This window comes from Schistocerca nitens, chromosome 2 (genome assembly GCF_023898315.1).
Source record: "Schistocerca nitens isolate TAMUIC-IGC-003100 chromosome 2, iqSchNite1.1, whole genome shotgun sequence".
NCBI lineage: Eukaryota > Metazoa > Arthropoda > Insecta > Orthoptera > Acrididae > Schistocerca > Schistocerca nitens.
In genome coordinates, this window is record NC_064615.1 from 640,682,077 (window position 1) to 640,700,554 (window position 18,478).

The 18,478-nt window shown below is 44.5% G+C and overlaps 1 protein-coding gene across 2 annotated transcripts in view; it reads right to left on the minus strand.

Annotated features, from left to right (window-relative positions):
- LOC126236753 (myosin-6) overlaps positions 1 to 18,478 on the minus strand; it is a 300,874-nt gene that overhangs the window by 118,713 nt on the left and 163,683 nt on the right. Inside the window, exon 3 of one of the 2 annotated variants that reach the window (XM_049946293.1) lies at positions 11,392 to 11,446. The exons of the other annotated variant lie outside the window; for it this stretch is intronic. The gene's annotated coding sequence lies outside the window, so the exon portion shown is untranslated. The remainder of the gene's footprint in view (positions 1 to 11,391; positions 11,447 to 18,478) is intronic. 2 annotated transcript variants of the gene reach the window in all.

Consider the following 18,478-nt stretch of genomic DNA (forward strand, 5'->3'; position numbering starts at 1 on the left):
CCGTAGCGGTCTTGCGGTTCCAGACTGCAGCGCCTTTAACCGCACGGCCACTTCGGCCGGCATCAGAATAAGTAAAGAGAGAAATGTCTGAGTACGTTCAGTTTTCTCAGCTGTTTGAAAATCAAATAATGTAAGATGTTTATCAGCACAATCATTCATAAATTTTTCTAAGGGGACGTTTCAAATGGTTGCAAAAACACCCTAATTGAGACGGACAAGAGACGAGTGTCACGCCTGGCCAGTGGCAACCGGTTTCCAATCCGACAGGAACTGCTGCTGTCAGTGAATGCCGGTCTGTCTCAAGCAGTTTCCAAGCGAACATTGGATACATATAACGGACTTCTTGAGTAGCGTACCTCGCAAGACGCGATTGGTCACAATGGTACGTAAAGCTGCACGTCTTTAAAAGGTCACATGACATATAAACTGGATTGTAGCTGGATGGAGGCGTGTAGCGTTGTGCAAGGAGTCGCGATTTTGCTTCTTTTCAGTATCTGGGGTGTGTAGCTCCGGCTAGATGTCCAAAGTGCCTGTGTTTCGAAAAAAAAAAAAAAAAAAAAAAACACTGTTCATCAACGTTGTTCACAATACTTTATATTTTGTAAATGTCAATCCTTTTGGTGGCAAGATGTTCCGTTTTGATTAATTACGTCATGCGACGGACAAGTGATTGAGCAAACTGCAGAAATGGCTTGTCAAACACGTAGTAAGCGCTGGAAAACTTGCAGTGAGCGTCGAGATGATTATGTAGGAAATCGATACCGCTTTTTGCCGAGTGTGCCCTATAAATAATTTTTTGTTTCACGTACCCTGTTCTGACTTACGCCAACTTTCTTCAAAACAAAGTAATTGTCTTCGAGCCATCTTGGAACTTGGTGAGGAACGAAACCGTCCCCTTCTCTTCAGCTTCCGAGGTCGTCCCGTGCGGTCAGCCAGACCGCAGGCTGGACCGGTAGCTTGGGACATCGACACCTGGGCGGACACCGGATACCGCCATTAACACTGCAGCAGCAGCAGCAGCAGCAGCAGCGACGCGGGCTGGTCACTGGTGAGTCGGCTACCTCACCCACAGCCGGTGCCAACACGTTCTAGCCGGGCTGGTCTGGCGAGAACGTCGCGGCAATCTACCACGTAACGAGACCGAACGCTGTTTCTACATCTAAACTCTCAACATAATTGTGAGGTGCGTGGCAGAGGGTACTTTTTAATGAATGACACAGCAAGGTTTTTCCCCATTCCCTTGTCGAGCGAACGTGATGAGATTGTTTGTTTACCTCTGTATGTGTTGTTACTTGACTGACCTTCTGTCCACTATCCTACGAGTACACGGCAGGTGCAGTCCGTGCTACTGTATTTCCAAAAGGCGCTCGACAGTGTACCACATTCTCGACAGATGACAGATTTAATCGTATGCAATATTATGACAAGTATTCGCTTGCTTCCAAAATTTATTCTCTAACAGAACCCAGGATGCGGTACTGAGGGGGGAAAGTTCAGTCTAAACGACAATAACGTTAAGTATGCCCCAAGAAAGTATAACAGGACAGCAAATATTCACAGTATACAATAATAGTAAGTGCTGCTCTGAGATGAAGAGGTTAGAGAACGAGAGGAAATTACGGGAGGGTACGCATCAAACCACTACCAAGATTAAAAAAAGAAAAATTAAAGAAGGTCTCTAGTGATGTTCTATAGGGGGAGGCATCATCATTGTGTTATCGTAACTGAATGCGGAGCAACATTGGCAGCATTTCCACTTGATGTAGCGAAAATCAGCTCTTTTTAAATGTGGATAAATACTTGATAACGCTCACAACAAGGAGAAGAACCCGACAGTATCTGATTAGAATATTAATGATACATTACACATACAGCCAGATCTGTCAAATATGTAGGACAGCGTGTAAAAAAAGATTCATCGCATATCTTAGGACTATATTTTGTCTGTGAATGCAGATAGAAACTTGGGGCTCATTTTAAGTTATGCATCGAAGTTAAGAGCTTCCCTTGGCGGCAGCTGTGTCGCCGCTTCATGTGGCTGCTGACTGGGGACTCCCTGGTGCAGCAAGCTCTTTCATTACCCAACCTGCGTCTAGTTTCGCACGGTAACAAAATGCGTTTTGGGTGTCTCCGTTTCGATAGGTGCCATTCAGTTACAGCTGTGCGACGTGTTTTTTGTAGAGAGTGCGGCTCATATGCTCCCTCGTCGATTGATCGGCTACAAGGGCCGTACGGATCACGTATTGCAACACTGGCTCCAGAAGTCGCATGGCCTAACAGCATTTATTTGTCTTACGTGGTTTGGAAAGACTCCGTCTTTGTATGCCTTCCATCAATATGCAGTGAACTGTGACGCGCGTACACTAACCCCAAATATGGTCGCCAAATCGCGGAGCGAGTATGACTATCACCTGGATGTTTGTCTTACGTCCGATGGAGGGCACATCGTATATTTGTGAAAGGTAAATCAAAACTTTGTTGCGAAACGGAATTGTAAAAAGTACCCCAAGATTGGCTGTGCAAGCGCATAAATGATATTTTAAAAAAAGAGCTACTCGTGAGGCCGTAAAGGCCCAATGGATGTTTACCGATCGCCGTGTCATCCTCTGTCTTGTGGAGTCGTGCCGATGCGGTATGCAGGGTCGTGTGGTCAACACACCGCCCTCCTGTCGTTTTGTAGACTTTCCACGCCGTGGAGCAGTTACTACTCGGTCAAGAAGCTCCTCGAATGACCTGACGGGGGTGAGTGCACCCGACACCAGACCTGCCACCAAGGAAACATCCTTGACAGTACCGGGAATCGAAACCGGGTCCTCCACATGACAGCCAACTACCCGTCAGCTACGGAGGCAGACGTGTAAAAGATATACCCCTGTAAACTTGGATAGTTCTGAAAATAAAATCGTTGTAGTCCTGTGTAAGGTAAAACTCACCCCATGTTGCTGTCGTTGTTTTGGTAGAAGATATATTGTAGTCTTATGAAACCGGATGAATCTTTCTGAAACACCCTTTGCTACGAAACAATATCAAATACAATAAACATGTGCAGTCAGTATGGACGGCAATTGGAAGACGAATATTTGTTGCAAAGATTCTACGAAAGTGAGAGGCATATATAGAGAAATCTGCTTACAAGACACTAGTGCCAAGTATTCTGACGCGCTCTTTCATTGTTTAGAGTCCAATCATGCAGGCGTAAGTGAATACATTGAACGAATTCAGAGGAGTCCTGCTGGAGTCATAAAAGGTTTGTATAGCTCATACAATGGTGTTATAGAGCTACTCAGATGAATAGTTATAGTCTGATATAGAATAGGTACACAGCTTTTATGTAACTATTTAATAGAGTAATTACTCCTTACAGTTTTCAAATTTTTTATTGTGAAACCAACAAATAAAATGTTTTGACAGACTTAAGACGAAATTTCTTAATTAAACTATAATCTCTGAATCAAAGGTGAAGCTGTCTAGTGGCCGGCCGGAGTCGCCGTGCGGTTCTGGGCGCTGCAGTCTGGAGCCGAGCGACCGCTCCGGTCGCAGGTTCGAATCCTGCCTCGGGCATGGATGTGTGTGATGTCTTTAGGTTAGTTAGGTTTAATTAGTTCTATGTTCTAGGCGGCTGATGACCTCAGAAGTTAAGTCGCATAGTGCTCAGAGCCATTTGAACCATTTGAAGCTGTCTAGTGGTCAATTTAGAGAAATGATAGTCCTTAGATGACCATGGGACAATTCTAATGCCCGCATTGTGTAGCTTGCTTAAGAATTAAAAGAATAAAGAGAGATTTTTACATTTTAAGTTTTCCTTTACTCCTTACGCATATGGAGTAGGTGAGACTGTCTGCAGTATTTGTGCGAAGTAAATACCGCCATGGTCCGTAAAGTGGCTTCTGGAGTGCATATGTAGACGCTGCTGCCTGTGCGCGGTTTGTACCGCTCGCTCTGTCGAGAACGAAAACTACAGCAGAGAGGGAGTCTGCAAAGACATGCGGTGGCCAGCCCAAAGTCACTCAGATTTTTTTAAAAAAATTGTTCGTTGATGGTATGAACTTCTCACAGAGAGTCAGAGTACAGGTTAGTTCGGCTCCGCAACACTTAAATCAAACTAAAAAACATTGTCCGTGAAGATGTTGTTATCCGTATCCTTCATCTCCGAATATTGAGTTGAAGAAAAACAAAGCGTCACTGCACCATTTCGGACATCCAAAGGCAATGTAGAGCAGTTTTTAGTAGGGCTTCACAACACAAGAGGACTATAGTAAAAATATGAAAACGTACAACCGGCATTTCATCGTACGATTTCATTCCTGAAATATATTCAAGTATCTGTATCGAAGTACAAGCCTAACTGGTAATGCAGCTAGGTTATAACGCTTCAGAACTAATAACATCGCTTGAAAATATAATTATTGTAGTGTTTGTTAGCGTGCTGGTTGAATGCGGTTGTGACGGAGAGTACGAAAAAGACGGTTTCACCAAATAATTATACTTTTGTTATGTGTTTACTTACAACATTTCTCCCACATTCACACTAAAATTTTGTAAATTTGATAATGTAAATCTATGATTTATAAATGTGCCTAGTTTTCATAAGCAAGTGATTACGCAATTATGGCTTCATACACTATGAGATCAAAAGTATCCGGACACCCCCAAAAACATACGTCTTTCATATTAGGTGCATAGTGCTGCCACGTACTGCCAGGTACTCCATATCAGCGACCACAGTAGTCATTAGACATCGTGAGTGACCAGAATGGGGCGCTCCGCGGAACTCACGGACTTCGAACGTGGTCAGGCGATTGGGTGTCACTTGTGGCATACGTCTGTACGCGAGGTTCCCACACTCCTAAACATCCCTAGGTCCACTGTTCCCGATGCAATTGTGAAGTGGAAACGTGAAGGGACACGCACAGCACAAAAGCGTACAGGCCGTCTCGTCTGTTGACTGACAGAAAAAAATGGTTCAAATGGCTCTGAGTACTATGGGACTTAACATCTGTGGTCATCAGTCCCCTAGGACTTAGAACTACTTAAACCTAACTAACCTAAGGACATCACACACATCCATGCCCAAGGCAGGATTAGAACCTGCGACCGTAGCGGTCACGCGGTTCCAGACTGTAGTGTCTAGAACCGCACGGCCACACCGGCCGGATTGACTGACAGAGACCGCCGACAGTTGAATAGGGTCGTAATGTGTATTAGGCAGACATCTATCCAGACCATCACACAGGAACTCGAAACTGCATCAGGATCCACTGCAAGTATTATGACAGTTAGGCGAGAGGTGAGAAAACTTGGAATTCATAGTTGAGCGACTGCTCATAAGCCACACATGACGCAAGTAAATGCCAGTCGACGCATCGCTTGGTGTAAGGATCGTAGACATTGGATGACTGAACAGTGGAAAAACGTTGTGTGGAGTGAGGAATCACGGTACACAATGTGGCGATCCGATGGCAAGGTGAGGGTATGGCGAGTGCCCGATGAACGTTATCTGCCAACGTGTGTAGCGGTGTTATGGTGTGGTCGTGTTTTCCATGAAAGGGGCTTGCACCCCTTGTTGTTATGCGTGGCACTATCACAGCACAGGCCTACATTGATGTTTTAAGCACCTTCTTGTTTCCCACTGTTGAAGAACAATTCGGCGATGGCGATTGCATCTTCCAACACGATCGAGCACCTGTTCATAGTGCACGGCCTGTGGCGGAGTGGTTACACGGCAGTGACATCCCCGTAATTGACTGACCTGCACCGAGTCAGGACCTGAATCCTATATAACACCTTTGGGATGTTTGGAACGCCGACTTCGTGCCAGGCCTCATCGACCGACTTCGACACCCCTCCTCAGTGTAGCAATCCGTGAAGAATGGGCTGCCACTCTCCAAGAAACCTTCCAGCACCTGATTGAACGTATGCCTGTGAGAGTGGAAGCTGTCATCAGGGCTAAGGGTGGGCCAACACTATATTGAATTCAAGCAGTACCGATGGAGGGCGCCACTAACTTGTAAGTTACTTTCAGGCAAGTGTCCGGATACTTTTGATCGCATAGTGTACATGGGCGTTTCAAGAGAAAAAGTGAATAGGATGAGGTAGTCAAGACTAAATCGAATAAAACATTCCACATGAAACATCTAGAATGTCTATTGCTTACAAATTTGCTAGAACAAACTCATAGAAAGTGTTAAAGCAAAAGCAAATGAGTATGTTCTAAGTTGGTTCTCATAAATTTCTACTCCGACATGAATGTGGTTTCGAATTACCTTGAGAACATTGCATGTAGCTCTTCTGAAGTCGCTTTGGCATTCTTTTATGAGGGCAGCATTGATCATAAACCGAACGATCAATTCATCTCATGTATTTCCTTATTGTACGTAGACTTCTTTTTTCAACCATACTTACAGGCAAAAATCTAAAAGGGGTAAGGATCCGGGACCTCGGTGGCCAAGAAACGTAACCACTTCTGCCTATCCATCTTCCTCTTACATTTACAGTACTGGCCATTAAAATTGCTACATCACGAAGATGACGTGGTACAGACGCGAAATTTAACCGACAGGAAGAAGATGCTGTGATATGCAAATGATTAGCTTTTCAGAGCATTCACACAAGGTTGGTACCGGTGGCGACATCTACAACGTGCTGACATGAGGAAAGTTTCCAACGGATTTCTCATACACAAACAGCAGTAAACCGGCGTTGCCTGGTGAAACGTTGTTGTGATGCCTCGTGTAAGGAGGAGAATTGCGTACCATCACGCTTCCGTCTTTGATAAAGTTCGGATTTTAGCCTATTGCGACCGCGGTTTATCGTATCGCGACATTACTGCTCGCGTTGGTCGAGATCCAATGACTGTTAGCAGAATATGGAATCGGTGGGTTCAGAAGGATAATACGGTACGCCGTGCTGGATCCCAACGGCCTCGTATCACTAGTAGTCGAGATGACAGGCATCTTATCCGTATGGCTGTAACGGATTGTGCAGCCACGTCTCGATCCCTGAGTCAACAGATGCGGACGTTTGCAAGACAACAACCATCTGCACGAACACTTGGACGACTTTTGCAGCAGCATGGACTATCAGCTCGGAGACCATGGCTGCGGTTACCCTTGACGCTGCATCACAGACAGGTGCGCTTGCGATTGTATACTCAACGACGAACCTGGGTGCACGAATAGCAAAACGTCATTTTTTCGGATGAATTCAGGTTCTGTTTACAACATCATGATGGTCGCATCCGTGTTTGGCGACATCGCTGTGAACGCACATTGGTAGCGTGTATTCGTCATCACCATATTGGCGTATCCCCCGCCGTGATGGTATGGGGTGCCATTGGTTACACGTCTCGGTCACCTCTTGTTCGCATTGACGGCACTTTGAACAGTGGACGTTACATTTCAGATGTGTTACGACCCGTTGCTCTATCCTTCATTCGATCCCTACATTTCAGCAGGATAATGCACGACCACATGTTGCAGGTCCTGTACGGGCCTTTCTGGGTACAGAAAATGTTCGACTGCTGCCCTCAAAATGGTTGAAATGGCTCTGAGCACTATGCGACTTAACATCTGTGGTCATCAGTCCCCTAGAACTTAGAACTACTTAAACCTAACTAACCTAAGGACACCACACACATCCATGCCCGAGGGAGGATTCGAACCCGCGACCGTAGCGGTCACGCGGTTCCAGACTGAAGCGCCTAGAACCGCACGGCCACACCGACCGGCGACTGCTGCCCTGGCCAGCATATTCTCCAGACCTCTCACCAATTGAAAAAGTCTGGTCAATGGTGGCCGAGCTACTGCCTCGTCACAATACACCAGTCACTGCTCTTGATGAACTGTGGTACCGTGTTGAAGCTGCAAGGGCAGCTGTACCTATACACGCCATCCATCCAAGCTCTGTTTGACTCAATGCCCAGGCGTATCAAGGCCGTTATTACGTCCAGAGGTGGTTGTTCTGGGCACTGATTTCTCAGGATCTATGCACCCAAATTGCGTGAAAATGTAATCACATGTCAGTTCTACTATGATATATTTGTCCAATGAATACCCGTTTATCATCTGCATATCTTCTTGGTGTAGCAATTTTAATGGTCAGTAGTTTAGATGATGTGTGATCTTACGACTAGACTGTCCAGGGGCCCATTCCTGCAGGAAGGACATACACATCCTTATAGTGAAAGGAACCTCTTCCATTAACGGTGGGGGCTCGTTTAAAAGGAAGTGTGTTTAATGAGTCCCTGTAAGATGATGAGGTAACACAAAACACCACAACAGACATGTACAGAGAAGCATTGTTGCAAATGTATCTACAGAAAGGCATGTGAGCTCCCGTTGGCCTACCGATGTGAGCTACGAGTGTTACCGATAGCATCACAAATGAAACTGGCTTGATGAGTAAACAGTATTAATGGAGCTACTCGGAAATTTGTAATCAGACATTGACAAAATATCAATCGTCTATCTTTATTTCCATTTCGAAGATGATCGTTGAAAGTGGTAAGAATAGAGGCCGTGCATACGAAATGTCCACCACATTCTTGTACTAGGGGTGTTCAATAAGTAATGCATTAGATTTTTTTCCTCGGATAATTTCGGTGGAATAAATTCGGAATTTTTTGTGTGATATCATGTAATATTCCGGCTTCAGTCAAAACATGACCACTGCCCGTCGCGACGTTGGATGCCGCTTGGTGCGTTGCGGGCACGTGACGCCGTAACAAGTATGTAAGCGGAGCAGGCGCGAACGGGGGCATCACACTAGAGAAGATATGGGCTGCTAATGGGGAAATCCATTGAGGTAAGCGACTTTGGCAAAGGGAAGGTTATTATTACGCAGAGCCCGTGAAAGCTATCTCGGAAACGGCGAGCGTGGTGGAACGTTCACGTGTGCATCTAGAGAAAGAGGTGGAAGGCCAGTGAAGCTACCATTAGGTGCTAAATGGCTGGACGTCCACGACCTTACTCAGAACGTGGGGTTCGGAGGGTTATCTGGTCTGTAAAGTAGGACAGATGGTGATCTGTAACATCTCTGCCGAAAGAGCAAAGTGCTGGTGCACGCGCACGTGTTTCGGACCACACCGCTCATCGTACATTGTTGAACATCGAGCACCGAAGCAGATCCTCGCTACGTGTTCACATGTTGACAAACGACATCCTCAGTTATGATTGCAGTGGGCACGGGACCATCTGGACTCGACGGTCGATCAGTGGAAACGTGTCGGCTCTTCGGGTGAATCACATTTTTGCAACGCTTGGTCGCCAGTCGTCTCCATAAACGCCGTCATCGAGGTGAACGGCGGCTCGAAACATGCAGTGTGCCACTGACGCAGGTTGGTGGGGGCAGTATTATGCTCCTGCGCTTACATCGGAACTGACAGCTGCGAATTACCTACATCCCTTCATGCTTGACGTCTTCCCCGACGGCGATGACGTATTTCAGCTGTATAATTGACCGTGTCTTAGAGCCAGAACCGTGCTACTGTGGTTTGAGAAGCATTATAGTGAACTCACGTTGATGTTTCGGCGACCAAATTCGCCTGATGTAAATCCTATGGGACCCACCTGGGTCGCTATCGTGCTACGTCACGGCGTGCGTAAATCAGCGGCCTGTTATTTACGCGAATTACGTGACCTTTGCGTGGACATCTAATGCCACATACTTCTACAAACCTACCAACAAATTGTCATATCCTTGATGCGCAGAATCACTGATGTATTTCGTTCCAAAAACGGACAAACGAGCTATTAAGCAGATGTTCATAATGTTTTGGCTCATCAGTGTACGTGCCGTTCAAAAACACTTATCTCTGTAACCAAATGTTTCTCTGTAACCATAAAAACTGGATAGACGTTATATGGAATGTTTTATTTAAATTAGTCATACTACCACCTGCCAAAATAACTACTATTCCTCCTAGAACAACCTGCATAATGTAAAATACCTTGTAGATGCCACCACACTGACCTCTTTTATGACTGCTGACAGTAAAACTCATCTATTAACTTCTCAGTTTTATCTCGTACCAGCTAACCATCCGTAACGGCCCGGGTCCTAATTTTTCCCAGAACACAAATACCCCGAGAAAATGATTCTAACAAGTTTAGTTCTTGTAGAAATTCCCAGAAAGTTCTGTTCATTTCTAAGATTACTCAGCTTTATGTTCCATGTATCATTTTGTATGATTAATCATAATGATATGGAACGAGTCACTTTACATTCATATTACACATTCATATATAAATATGGCAACAAGCTATACACTTTCCTGTTTTTTACATTTTTCGAGTAGACTAATCTCCGACTTAAATATCATCGAAACTACCTCCCATCAGCCTAGAGATTCCGTAAACTGTACATTTCTCACTCGTGTTGGCGTATTTCGAGTACTCTTGCCCACCCGAACCGCCACATCTTAAGGGTAAAATGTCATTGTGTCCGTTATCAATCACCTTAGAGATTTCATATTGGATACTATGAAATGTTTTCTTGTCACCTTCTTCTCACGCCCACTGCCTCTTATATGGAGCTATATGTGCCTTATTCCCACAGAGCGTACGTACCAAGTTTGGTTGTAATTATATAGGTGTTCTATAGTTATGCCGCAAAATACACACGTCAAGCGATGGGCGTTAAATATAATTGTTATTGTTGTATATTGTTGTTTAAAATGATCTGCTGGTACTGAAAACTGGTAATTTCACTCTATATTTGGTTTAAGCTGATAGTTTTGTTTCTAGTTTACTACTTTGTAACGACAACAGTTATATACTTGGCACTATTTACATTCACGTTGTGTCAGTGATAAATTGTGTCTTTGTTTATTCTGTTTGTAAAAATGAACGGCTGGAACGATGTTTTGTTTATCTTTGCGTATCAGTGTTGTAGAAATGTGTATTCGTATTAACTATGGAGTGATGTTAATATATCCACAGCAATTGTTTTACTTACATATGTTTTATAATTTTAGTACTTCTTGCAAAAAACCAAATCGCTCGAAAAAAAAACACAAAGGAGGAAAGATACATACTTGATGTTGAAGTATGAAGCTTCGATAGAGATATTACGTTAAATTATTTCGTGCTATGATGCAAAATTTTTTGCTTTTTACAATCGGGTTACCCAGAAGTGGAAGGGCGAAGATACAGTTGATGTAGGAGACTTGTAGCAGAAAGGTTACGAGCAATGTACAGCAAGGTCGCGACACGCAGTTGATTGAAAACTTATCAATGATTCTTATGTGCTTCCACAAGAGTCAATGGACACAAATAATGCGTGGGGAACTTAGAAATCACTTAAGATGCCTGAATCACTGAGGTTAAACGTGTGTGACTAAAAGGCATAATAAAAATTCAGTTGCAAAAGGCGAGTACAAACAGTCGTTCTCACCTAACAGAAAAACACCAATCCTGTAGAGATGATCTTCCTTGGAAGCGTGGAGAACCTGTTTAAAAAAGGAATGAAAGAATAGTACTCTTATAATCAAAGCACTGACATAGATTTTTTATCTTAATGTTTTTAATAAACTCTAAAACAAAGAAACTGACACACCACGAACGAATTAGACAGGAGGTACATCTTCAGACAAAAAAATGATTACAATTTCAGAAGAATTCGATGATTCATTCAAGAGAAAGAGGTTCACAGATTGAGCAAGTCAATGACTCTTTGGACCACCTCTGGGCCTTATACAAGCAGTTATTCGGCTTGGCATTGATTGAAAGGGTTGTTGAATGTCCTACCGAGAGATATCGGTCCAGATCCTGTCCGATTAGCGCGTTAGGTCGTCAAAATCCTGAATTGGTTGGAAGGCCCCACCAATAATGCTCCAAACCATGTCAGACATCCGGCGACCTTGTTGGCCAACGTAGGGTTTGGCAGGCACGAAGATAAGCAATAGAAACTCTCACCGTGTTCGGGCTGGTACTATCGTGCTGAAATGTAAGCCCAACATCTCCATGAAGAGAGACATAACTGGGATAGAATGTCGTCGACGTACCGCTATGTTGTTAAGGACGCCGCGGCTGACAACAAAAGGAGTCCTGCTATGAAAAGGAGTGGCACCCCAGACCATCTCCGATGGTTGCCAGGGCGTATGGCGGGCGAGAGACAATTTGGTATCCCACCACTGTCCGCGGCGTCTCCAGACAGTTTTCGCTGGTCATCGGGGCTTAGTTCCAAGTTGGACTCATCACTGAAGACTATTGTACGTCAGTGAATGAGATTCCAAGCCGAGTGTGCCCGATACCACTGCAAACTGGGTTCTTGGTCTGCAGAGATCAATAGCAGTCGGCGAAAGGAGCGCCGTGAATCCAACCTCCTTTTTGTGATCCACCTATTAATGATTCTTCTGGTCACTGAAGCATCAGTTGCATGCCAGGTCGATGACAATGATGAATCCAGCGCTCTGAGTGCTTCTCTGACGATTGCTCGGTCCTCATGCTCTACCGTCTCTCTAGGTCGACAGCTTCGGTATTCACCCTGTGTTGGCTATGGTTCACCCATTCCTGCGAACATCGTCGAATTGTGGTATCGCTCCTCTTCAGATGTCGAGCGATTCGCCAATTACTCCAACTGTCTTCTTTGAGCCCAACTACATGTCCTCTTCCAAATGCTGACATCTGCGAATATTGTTCACGCGCCTTTCTACGAGGTATGGTTATTGTCCAACTGAGTACACGGAAACATATTTGCAAAGATTATCCCTGCCAGTTGCGCCGGGAAACAGCGCTGCACCTTCACACGTTTAGACTATCCATCGGCCGCCAAAGTTTACAATTTTGCATTTTTCGTCGATTCCTGTATGAATATAAGTGTTTTTGGGCCAGTTTGCATACCTCCTTCGTGGTTTGCGTCTGGTTTTTTCCGTTAGAGTGTACTTTGCTCCTGTATGGTATCTAGATGCTTGTCTTCGATCACAAACAGTTTATAATTCAAACATCAGTTACGATAAAATGTTTATTTTGGATGGCAATTGTTTTGCAAGCATACCTGTGAAGAACAGGCAACGGCCTTAGTATGTCTTGGTGTAGATGGGAGCGTAGGGGACGATGCGGGAGTCCCGCACCGCCGTCTAGGCAAGGTCCTAGAGGAGGTGGTTTGCCATTTCCTTCCTCCGACCGTAATGAGGATGAATGATGAGGATGAAGGCGACGAAAGAACACCCAGTCATCTCGAGGCAGGGAAAATCCCTGCCATCGCTGGGAATCGAACCCGGGACCACGTGCGCGGGAAGCGGGAACGCTGCTGCAAGACCACGAGCTGCGGACGTAGATGGGAGGATTCTAGGTTAATTACATTAATCGCCAGTTGTACAAAAGGGGACGGCGCAATTCGTACCACTGCTATTTGTGACTCAGACGTAAATAAAATCTCGTTTAATGTCGTTTTCGAGGACAACTTGTCTATCAAAATTGCAAATGAGACGAATGTTCTCTGAGAAGTCGTACTAATATAAGTATGATTAAAATTCTGTGAGTGTTCGCGAAGCCACGACTGCGCCCAGCGTCGAATCTGGAAGAGACTTGGGGAGTCGCTCATTGTTTCTTTCGACCCCGAGTCGCCGTAACTGTCCCGTGCAGTAATTTGTCGCGCTGTGGCCGAAATCCCAGCAAGACAGCGACTCTGTAACCGCGCTCAGTAGTCAATGAGGTACTTTGTATGAAGTGGGCCGGCGCGCCACGGTACGCGAACAGTAAAAAGTCGCCGTATTCGCCAAGGCGACGGCGCCACAAAGGCAGCGTAATGTGCCAGCGACGCGGACGGCATCGCTGAGATGGCCGGCGCCCACGTGTAAATGCACCGGCCACAACTTTCTTCTGCCGTCCGGTTTCGGGGACACCCGGGCGCCCTTCTGTTAAGGCGCAGCTGTTCCCACGTTGTCACTTCCACAAAGAGCACATTCCCACGTATGCTTCGACACTAAGTTATAATACTGCTCATTGTTGCATATTTGCTAGTTAAGCTGTCGTAGCTGGCCCATGTGGATGAACGGTTCTAGGCGCTTCTGTCCGGAACCGTGCTGCTGCTGCGGTCGCAGTTTCGAATCCTGCCTCGGGCATGGATGTGTGTAATGTCCTTAGGTTAGTTAGGTATAAGTAGTTCTGAGTTCTAGGGCACTGATGACCTCAGAGTGTCCCATAGTGTTTAGAGCCATCTGAACCATTTTTTAAGGTGTCGTAGCAGAAATTACACTGACGCAAATAAAAATTTCCAAAAAATAATGTGAAGTAATAAAATTTCGTAAATGCATTCGTCTAGGTAGAATATTTAAGTGATTAACGTTGCAAGACCACACGTTAATGTAACCGTGAAATAAGACATTGCAAATGTGAAATGCTGGTACATTAATTACCGGTCTGACTGTAAGAATGTTGAATGCAAGCGTGCAGACATGCATGCATTGTATCGTACAGCTGCCGGATATCAGTTTGTGGGATGGAGTCCCACAACTGTTGCTTCTAGTCGGTCAATACAGGAACGGTTGAAGCTGGTTGTGGATGATGCTGGCTGGAGTTATCGTCCATAATGTCCCATATGTGTTCGATTGGGGACAGGTCTGGTGACTGAGCAGGCCAAGACAACACGCCTTGGGCTACAGCAGTGGTACATGGGCGACTGGTATCCTATTGGAAAACAAACTAAGATTCAGATCTGGATTTCCTACTTATGACAAACAGTCTCTTTAGTCATTAGACCATCTTTCTTTTTCATTAAAATATATCATGTTTTCAGTTTTTACAAGGAATATCATTAAAGTCACAAATAATAAATGCATCACTTCTTCATTAAGCTTTAAGAATTTTCTTGAGAGCCTAAATTGCTCTTCCAAACCTGATATCTTCCTGAGTACTAGATTTTTCTTGAAAAATAAAATTTCTTCTGAGGACCTAAGTCGATTTGGAGGCTAAAAGTCGTCTTTTGAACAGAAAGTCTCTAAAGTAATGATCCTCTTGAAATCTAACTGTCGTTCTGGTGTTAGTGCTACTTTTAGGTAAGCCTGAAATTTGTTTGTGCAGCTGTCTCCAGTTCGTCGCTTCAACATCTAATGCTGCAGAAGAAGGAAGTATGGGAACTCTTCCAAGGTTGGACTGTATTTTTGGTCTTCACAACGCAATACGTAAATTGTCCGGGTGGCCAATTGTAATAATTGTATTTGACTTTGGGAGAGAGCTTCCAGTCAGCACTCAGGATGTGAATCTTCAGGATATTTGATAATGATTTTAATTACTTGAGGTATGGTTTTCGTGAATAAGGCTTTCTATTTTCCGGTCAAACTCCAAACTAAAATGGTTTCCTTGCATAGGAAGACATGATGTACAGTAGCCTCCAAATTGAAAAAAAAAAATGTGAAGTGAACTCGGAATCAGATGAAGCTTTTGGTTGTTACTGGTACCGGAACTGTCTCAATGACTACTTTGTAAAGAGAGCTCTGATATTTGTGGCCAGGATCGGAGATTGGGAAAAGATTCCAGCTTGAGGTAGTTTATTCGTGGATACTTGACATGTATCATTAAATTTTTTAACACTCTATTTTAGGTATAATAGATCGAGACACGTGGGCGCTCCACTGGTTAACATGTATTGGCTCTCTGGTCTCTGCATCAAACTTTTGTAGTAATTGAAGTTTCCACTTGGGAGTTGCGATCAAAACTACGAGAGGCTGTCTCACGAGGTGTGTGGAAACGGAATAGGAACATAGGGGAAACTCAGTCGGTCCAGGCCCTTGACTACCGTTACAAATTAATTAAAAGCTTACCATGAGTGTTTTCAAGTACTCACACTCCGAAGGCTTTTGAAGCCAAGCATCGTCAAATGGTTCAAATGGCTCTGAGCACTATGGGACTTAACATCGTAGGTCATCAGTCCCCTAGAACTTACAACTACTTAAACCTAATTAACCTAAGGACATCACACACATCCATGCCCGAGGCAGGATTCGAACCTGCGACCGTAGTAGTCCCGCGGTTCCGGACTGTAGCGCCTAGAACCGCACGGCCACCGCGGCCGGCGTCAAGCATCGTCAAAAACAGTTTCATAGATCACATTACTGCACTGAACCTGTGCCGAAGTTAGGCATTACTTACCTTTCATATTATGAGATATAGTTAAAGATACAATGTGTTAACCAATGTGTTAACTGCAAGCTTGGCGATACCAAAGGGAATTGCGTGGAGCGGGGGAAGAAAGTCTGTTCGCCACATAGACCGCCACGGGGTTGATACATTGTAAGTACATCATTTAGTTCTACTAAGAAATTCATCAGTGGCTTAGGAGGAACTGCTCAGCAATAAATCCTTTAGGCTCCTCTTAAACTTTACCGAGTGATCCATAGAGAAAGAACAGGTTTCAGTTTTTATTGCAAACTGTAAAAGATAGATACATATTGTGCATCTCACTGCATAGAGGAAGGTCCAAGGCTTTGACACAGCTGCGCCTTTGTTTGTTTGTAGCAACACGACGACTACACCACACGAGAAATCATTTCGTGTGTTGGAATTTGCTCGAAGTCAGTCTATTGTTCAACTACAATGCACATGCCGTCGTTGATTCAGCAAGAAGCCGCCTCAGTGCAATCGCATTTATGAGTGGCAAGCAAAATTATTGGAAGTTGATTGCATATGGTTAGGGAAGAGTACTGGTCGCTTACGCACGTCTGATGAAAATGTCGAGCGTATCCAATATGCGTCCACACAGAACACTCGGAAGTCCATAAGAAGGCCTGGCCATGAACTTCGCCGGCCGGTGTGGCCGTGCGGTTCTAGGCGCTTCAGTCTGGAACCGAGTGACCGCTACGGTCGCAGGTTCGAATCCTGCCTCGGGCATGGATGTGTGTGCGATGTCCTTAGGTTAGTTAGGTTTAAGTAGTTCTAAGTTCTAGGGGACTGATGACCACAGATGTTAAGTCCCATAGTGCTCAGAGCCATTTGAACCATTTTTGAAGCCATGAACTTCAGTTTCCTCAAACAACGGTGTGGCGTGTTCTGTAACAACGCCTGCATATGAAGCCTTACAAGCTGCAGTTACTGCAATTGCGTCCCGGCGACCGTAACAGAGGTACGAATTTTGCATCTCATTTCTCCAAGATGTGGCAGAGGACACTTTATCCGAATGACTCTTTTTTTCGGACTAATCGACGTTTCATCTACAGGGTAAAGCAAACCGCCCTAATGTAGGAATTTGGGAGTCGAAAATTCTGGCATCATCGTAGAACTTGAAAGAGACTCGCCGAAAAGGAATGTGTTTTGTGCCATTTCTACTCACGAAGTTTAGGGACACTTCTTTTTTGAGGGGGAAACTGTGGCAGGAATGTCATACCTGGACATGCAGCTAATTTGGTTGTTTCCTCAACTTCACAAAGAGCCCAACGATTTCGTTTTTATGCATGGCAGTGGCGCGCCTCGCTTTCACCATGAGATGCGGCGTTATCTTAACAACACCATTCGAGAAGGTAGGATTGGAAGAGGTGGACAACAAGATTTTTTTAATTGCTTTTGGCCAGCCAGGCCACCAGACTTCATACCTTGCGATATTTTTTTGTGGGTGTACATAAAAGACAGGGTCTCTTCTAGAGCTGAGAAATCGAATCTGAAGCTGTCGATCAATAAACAGGGGGACCTGTCGATTCGAGTGTTGAATGAAATGGTCTAGAGCTTCGATGTTTTTCCAGAGATACATGGTGCTGATGTTTAGTACATGGTGTAGTGTCAGACCAGGGACAAAACTTTCCATCTTCATTTATCCAGTGACATGCGCAATGTGTTTCTATCTTTCATAGATTGTCTGTAACAGACAACTGAAATTTGTTCTTTCTTTTTTTATTCATTCTGCACTTTATTAACAGCAAAACTATTTCTGGTTGAAACTTCGCGACAGATTAGAACTGTGCGCTGGACCGGCAGTCGACCACGAAACCTTGTCTTTCGCGAGTAATGTTCTTACCGACTGACCTATCCAGGCACAAATAAATCCAGTTTCCTCATCGACTAAAGTACAATTTTAGGCCTATTGCTATGCCATCGGTATTTTGCAAAAGTTATTGAACAGACTTCTTTGCAAGGGTAATTAATCATTGCAGTTCACATAGTTAAACGCCCAGTTTGCTTTCAAAGGCTCAACAACTGAAAACGCTATATTCTCTTTTCTCAGTGAGGTACTGGACAGATTAAACAAAACTTTGCGAATACTAGGCATCATCCTTGATTCAGCTAAGGCATTTGATTGTGTGGATCACAAAATATTGCTACCGAAATTGGCCCATGGTGGAACAAGACGAGTAGTTCACAGTTGGATCGTCTTATACACTCCTGGCCATTAAAATTGCTACACCAAGAAGAAATGCAGATGATAAACGGGTATTCATTGGACAAATATATTATACTAGAACTGACATGTGATTACATTTTCACGCCATTTGGGTGCATAGACCCTGAGAAATCAGTACCCAGAACAACCACCTCTGGCCGTAATAACGGTC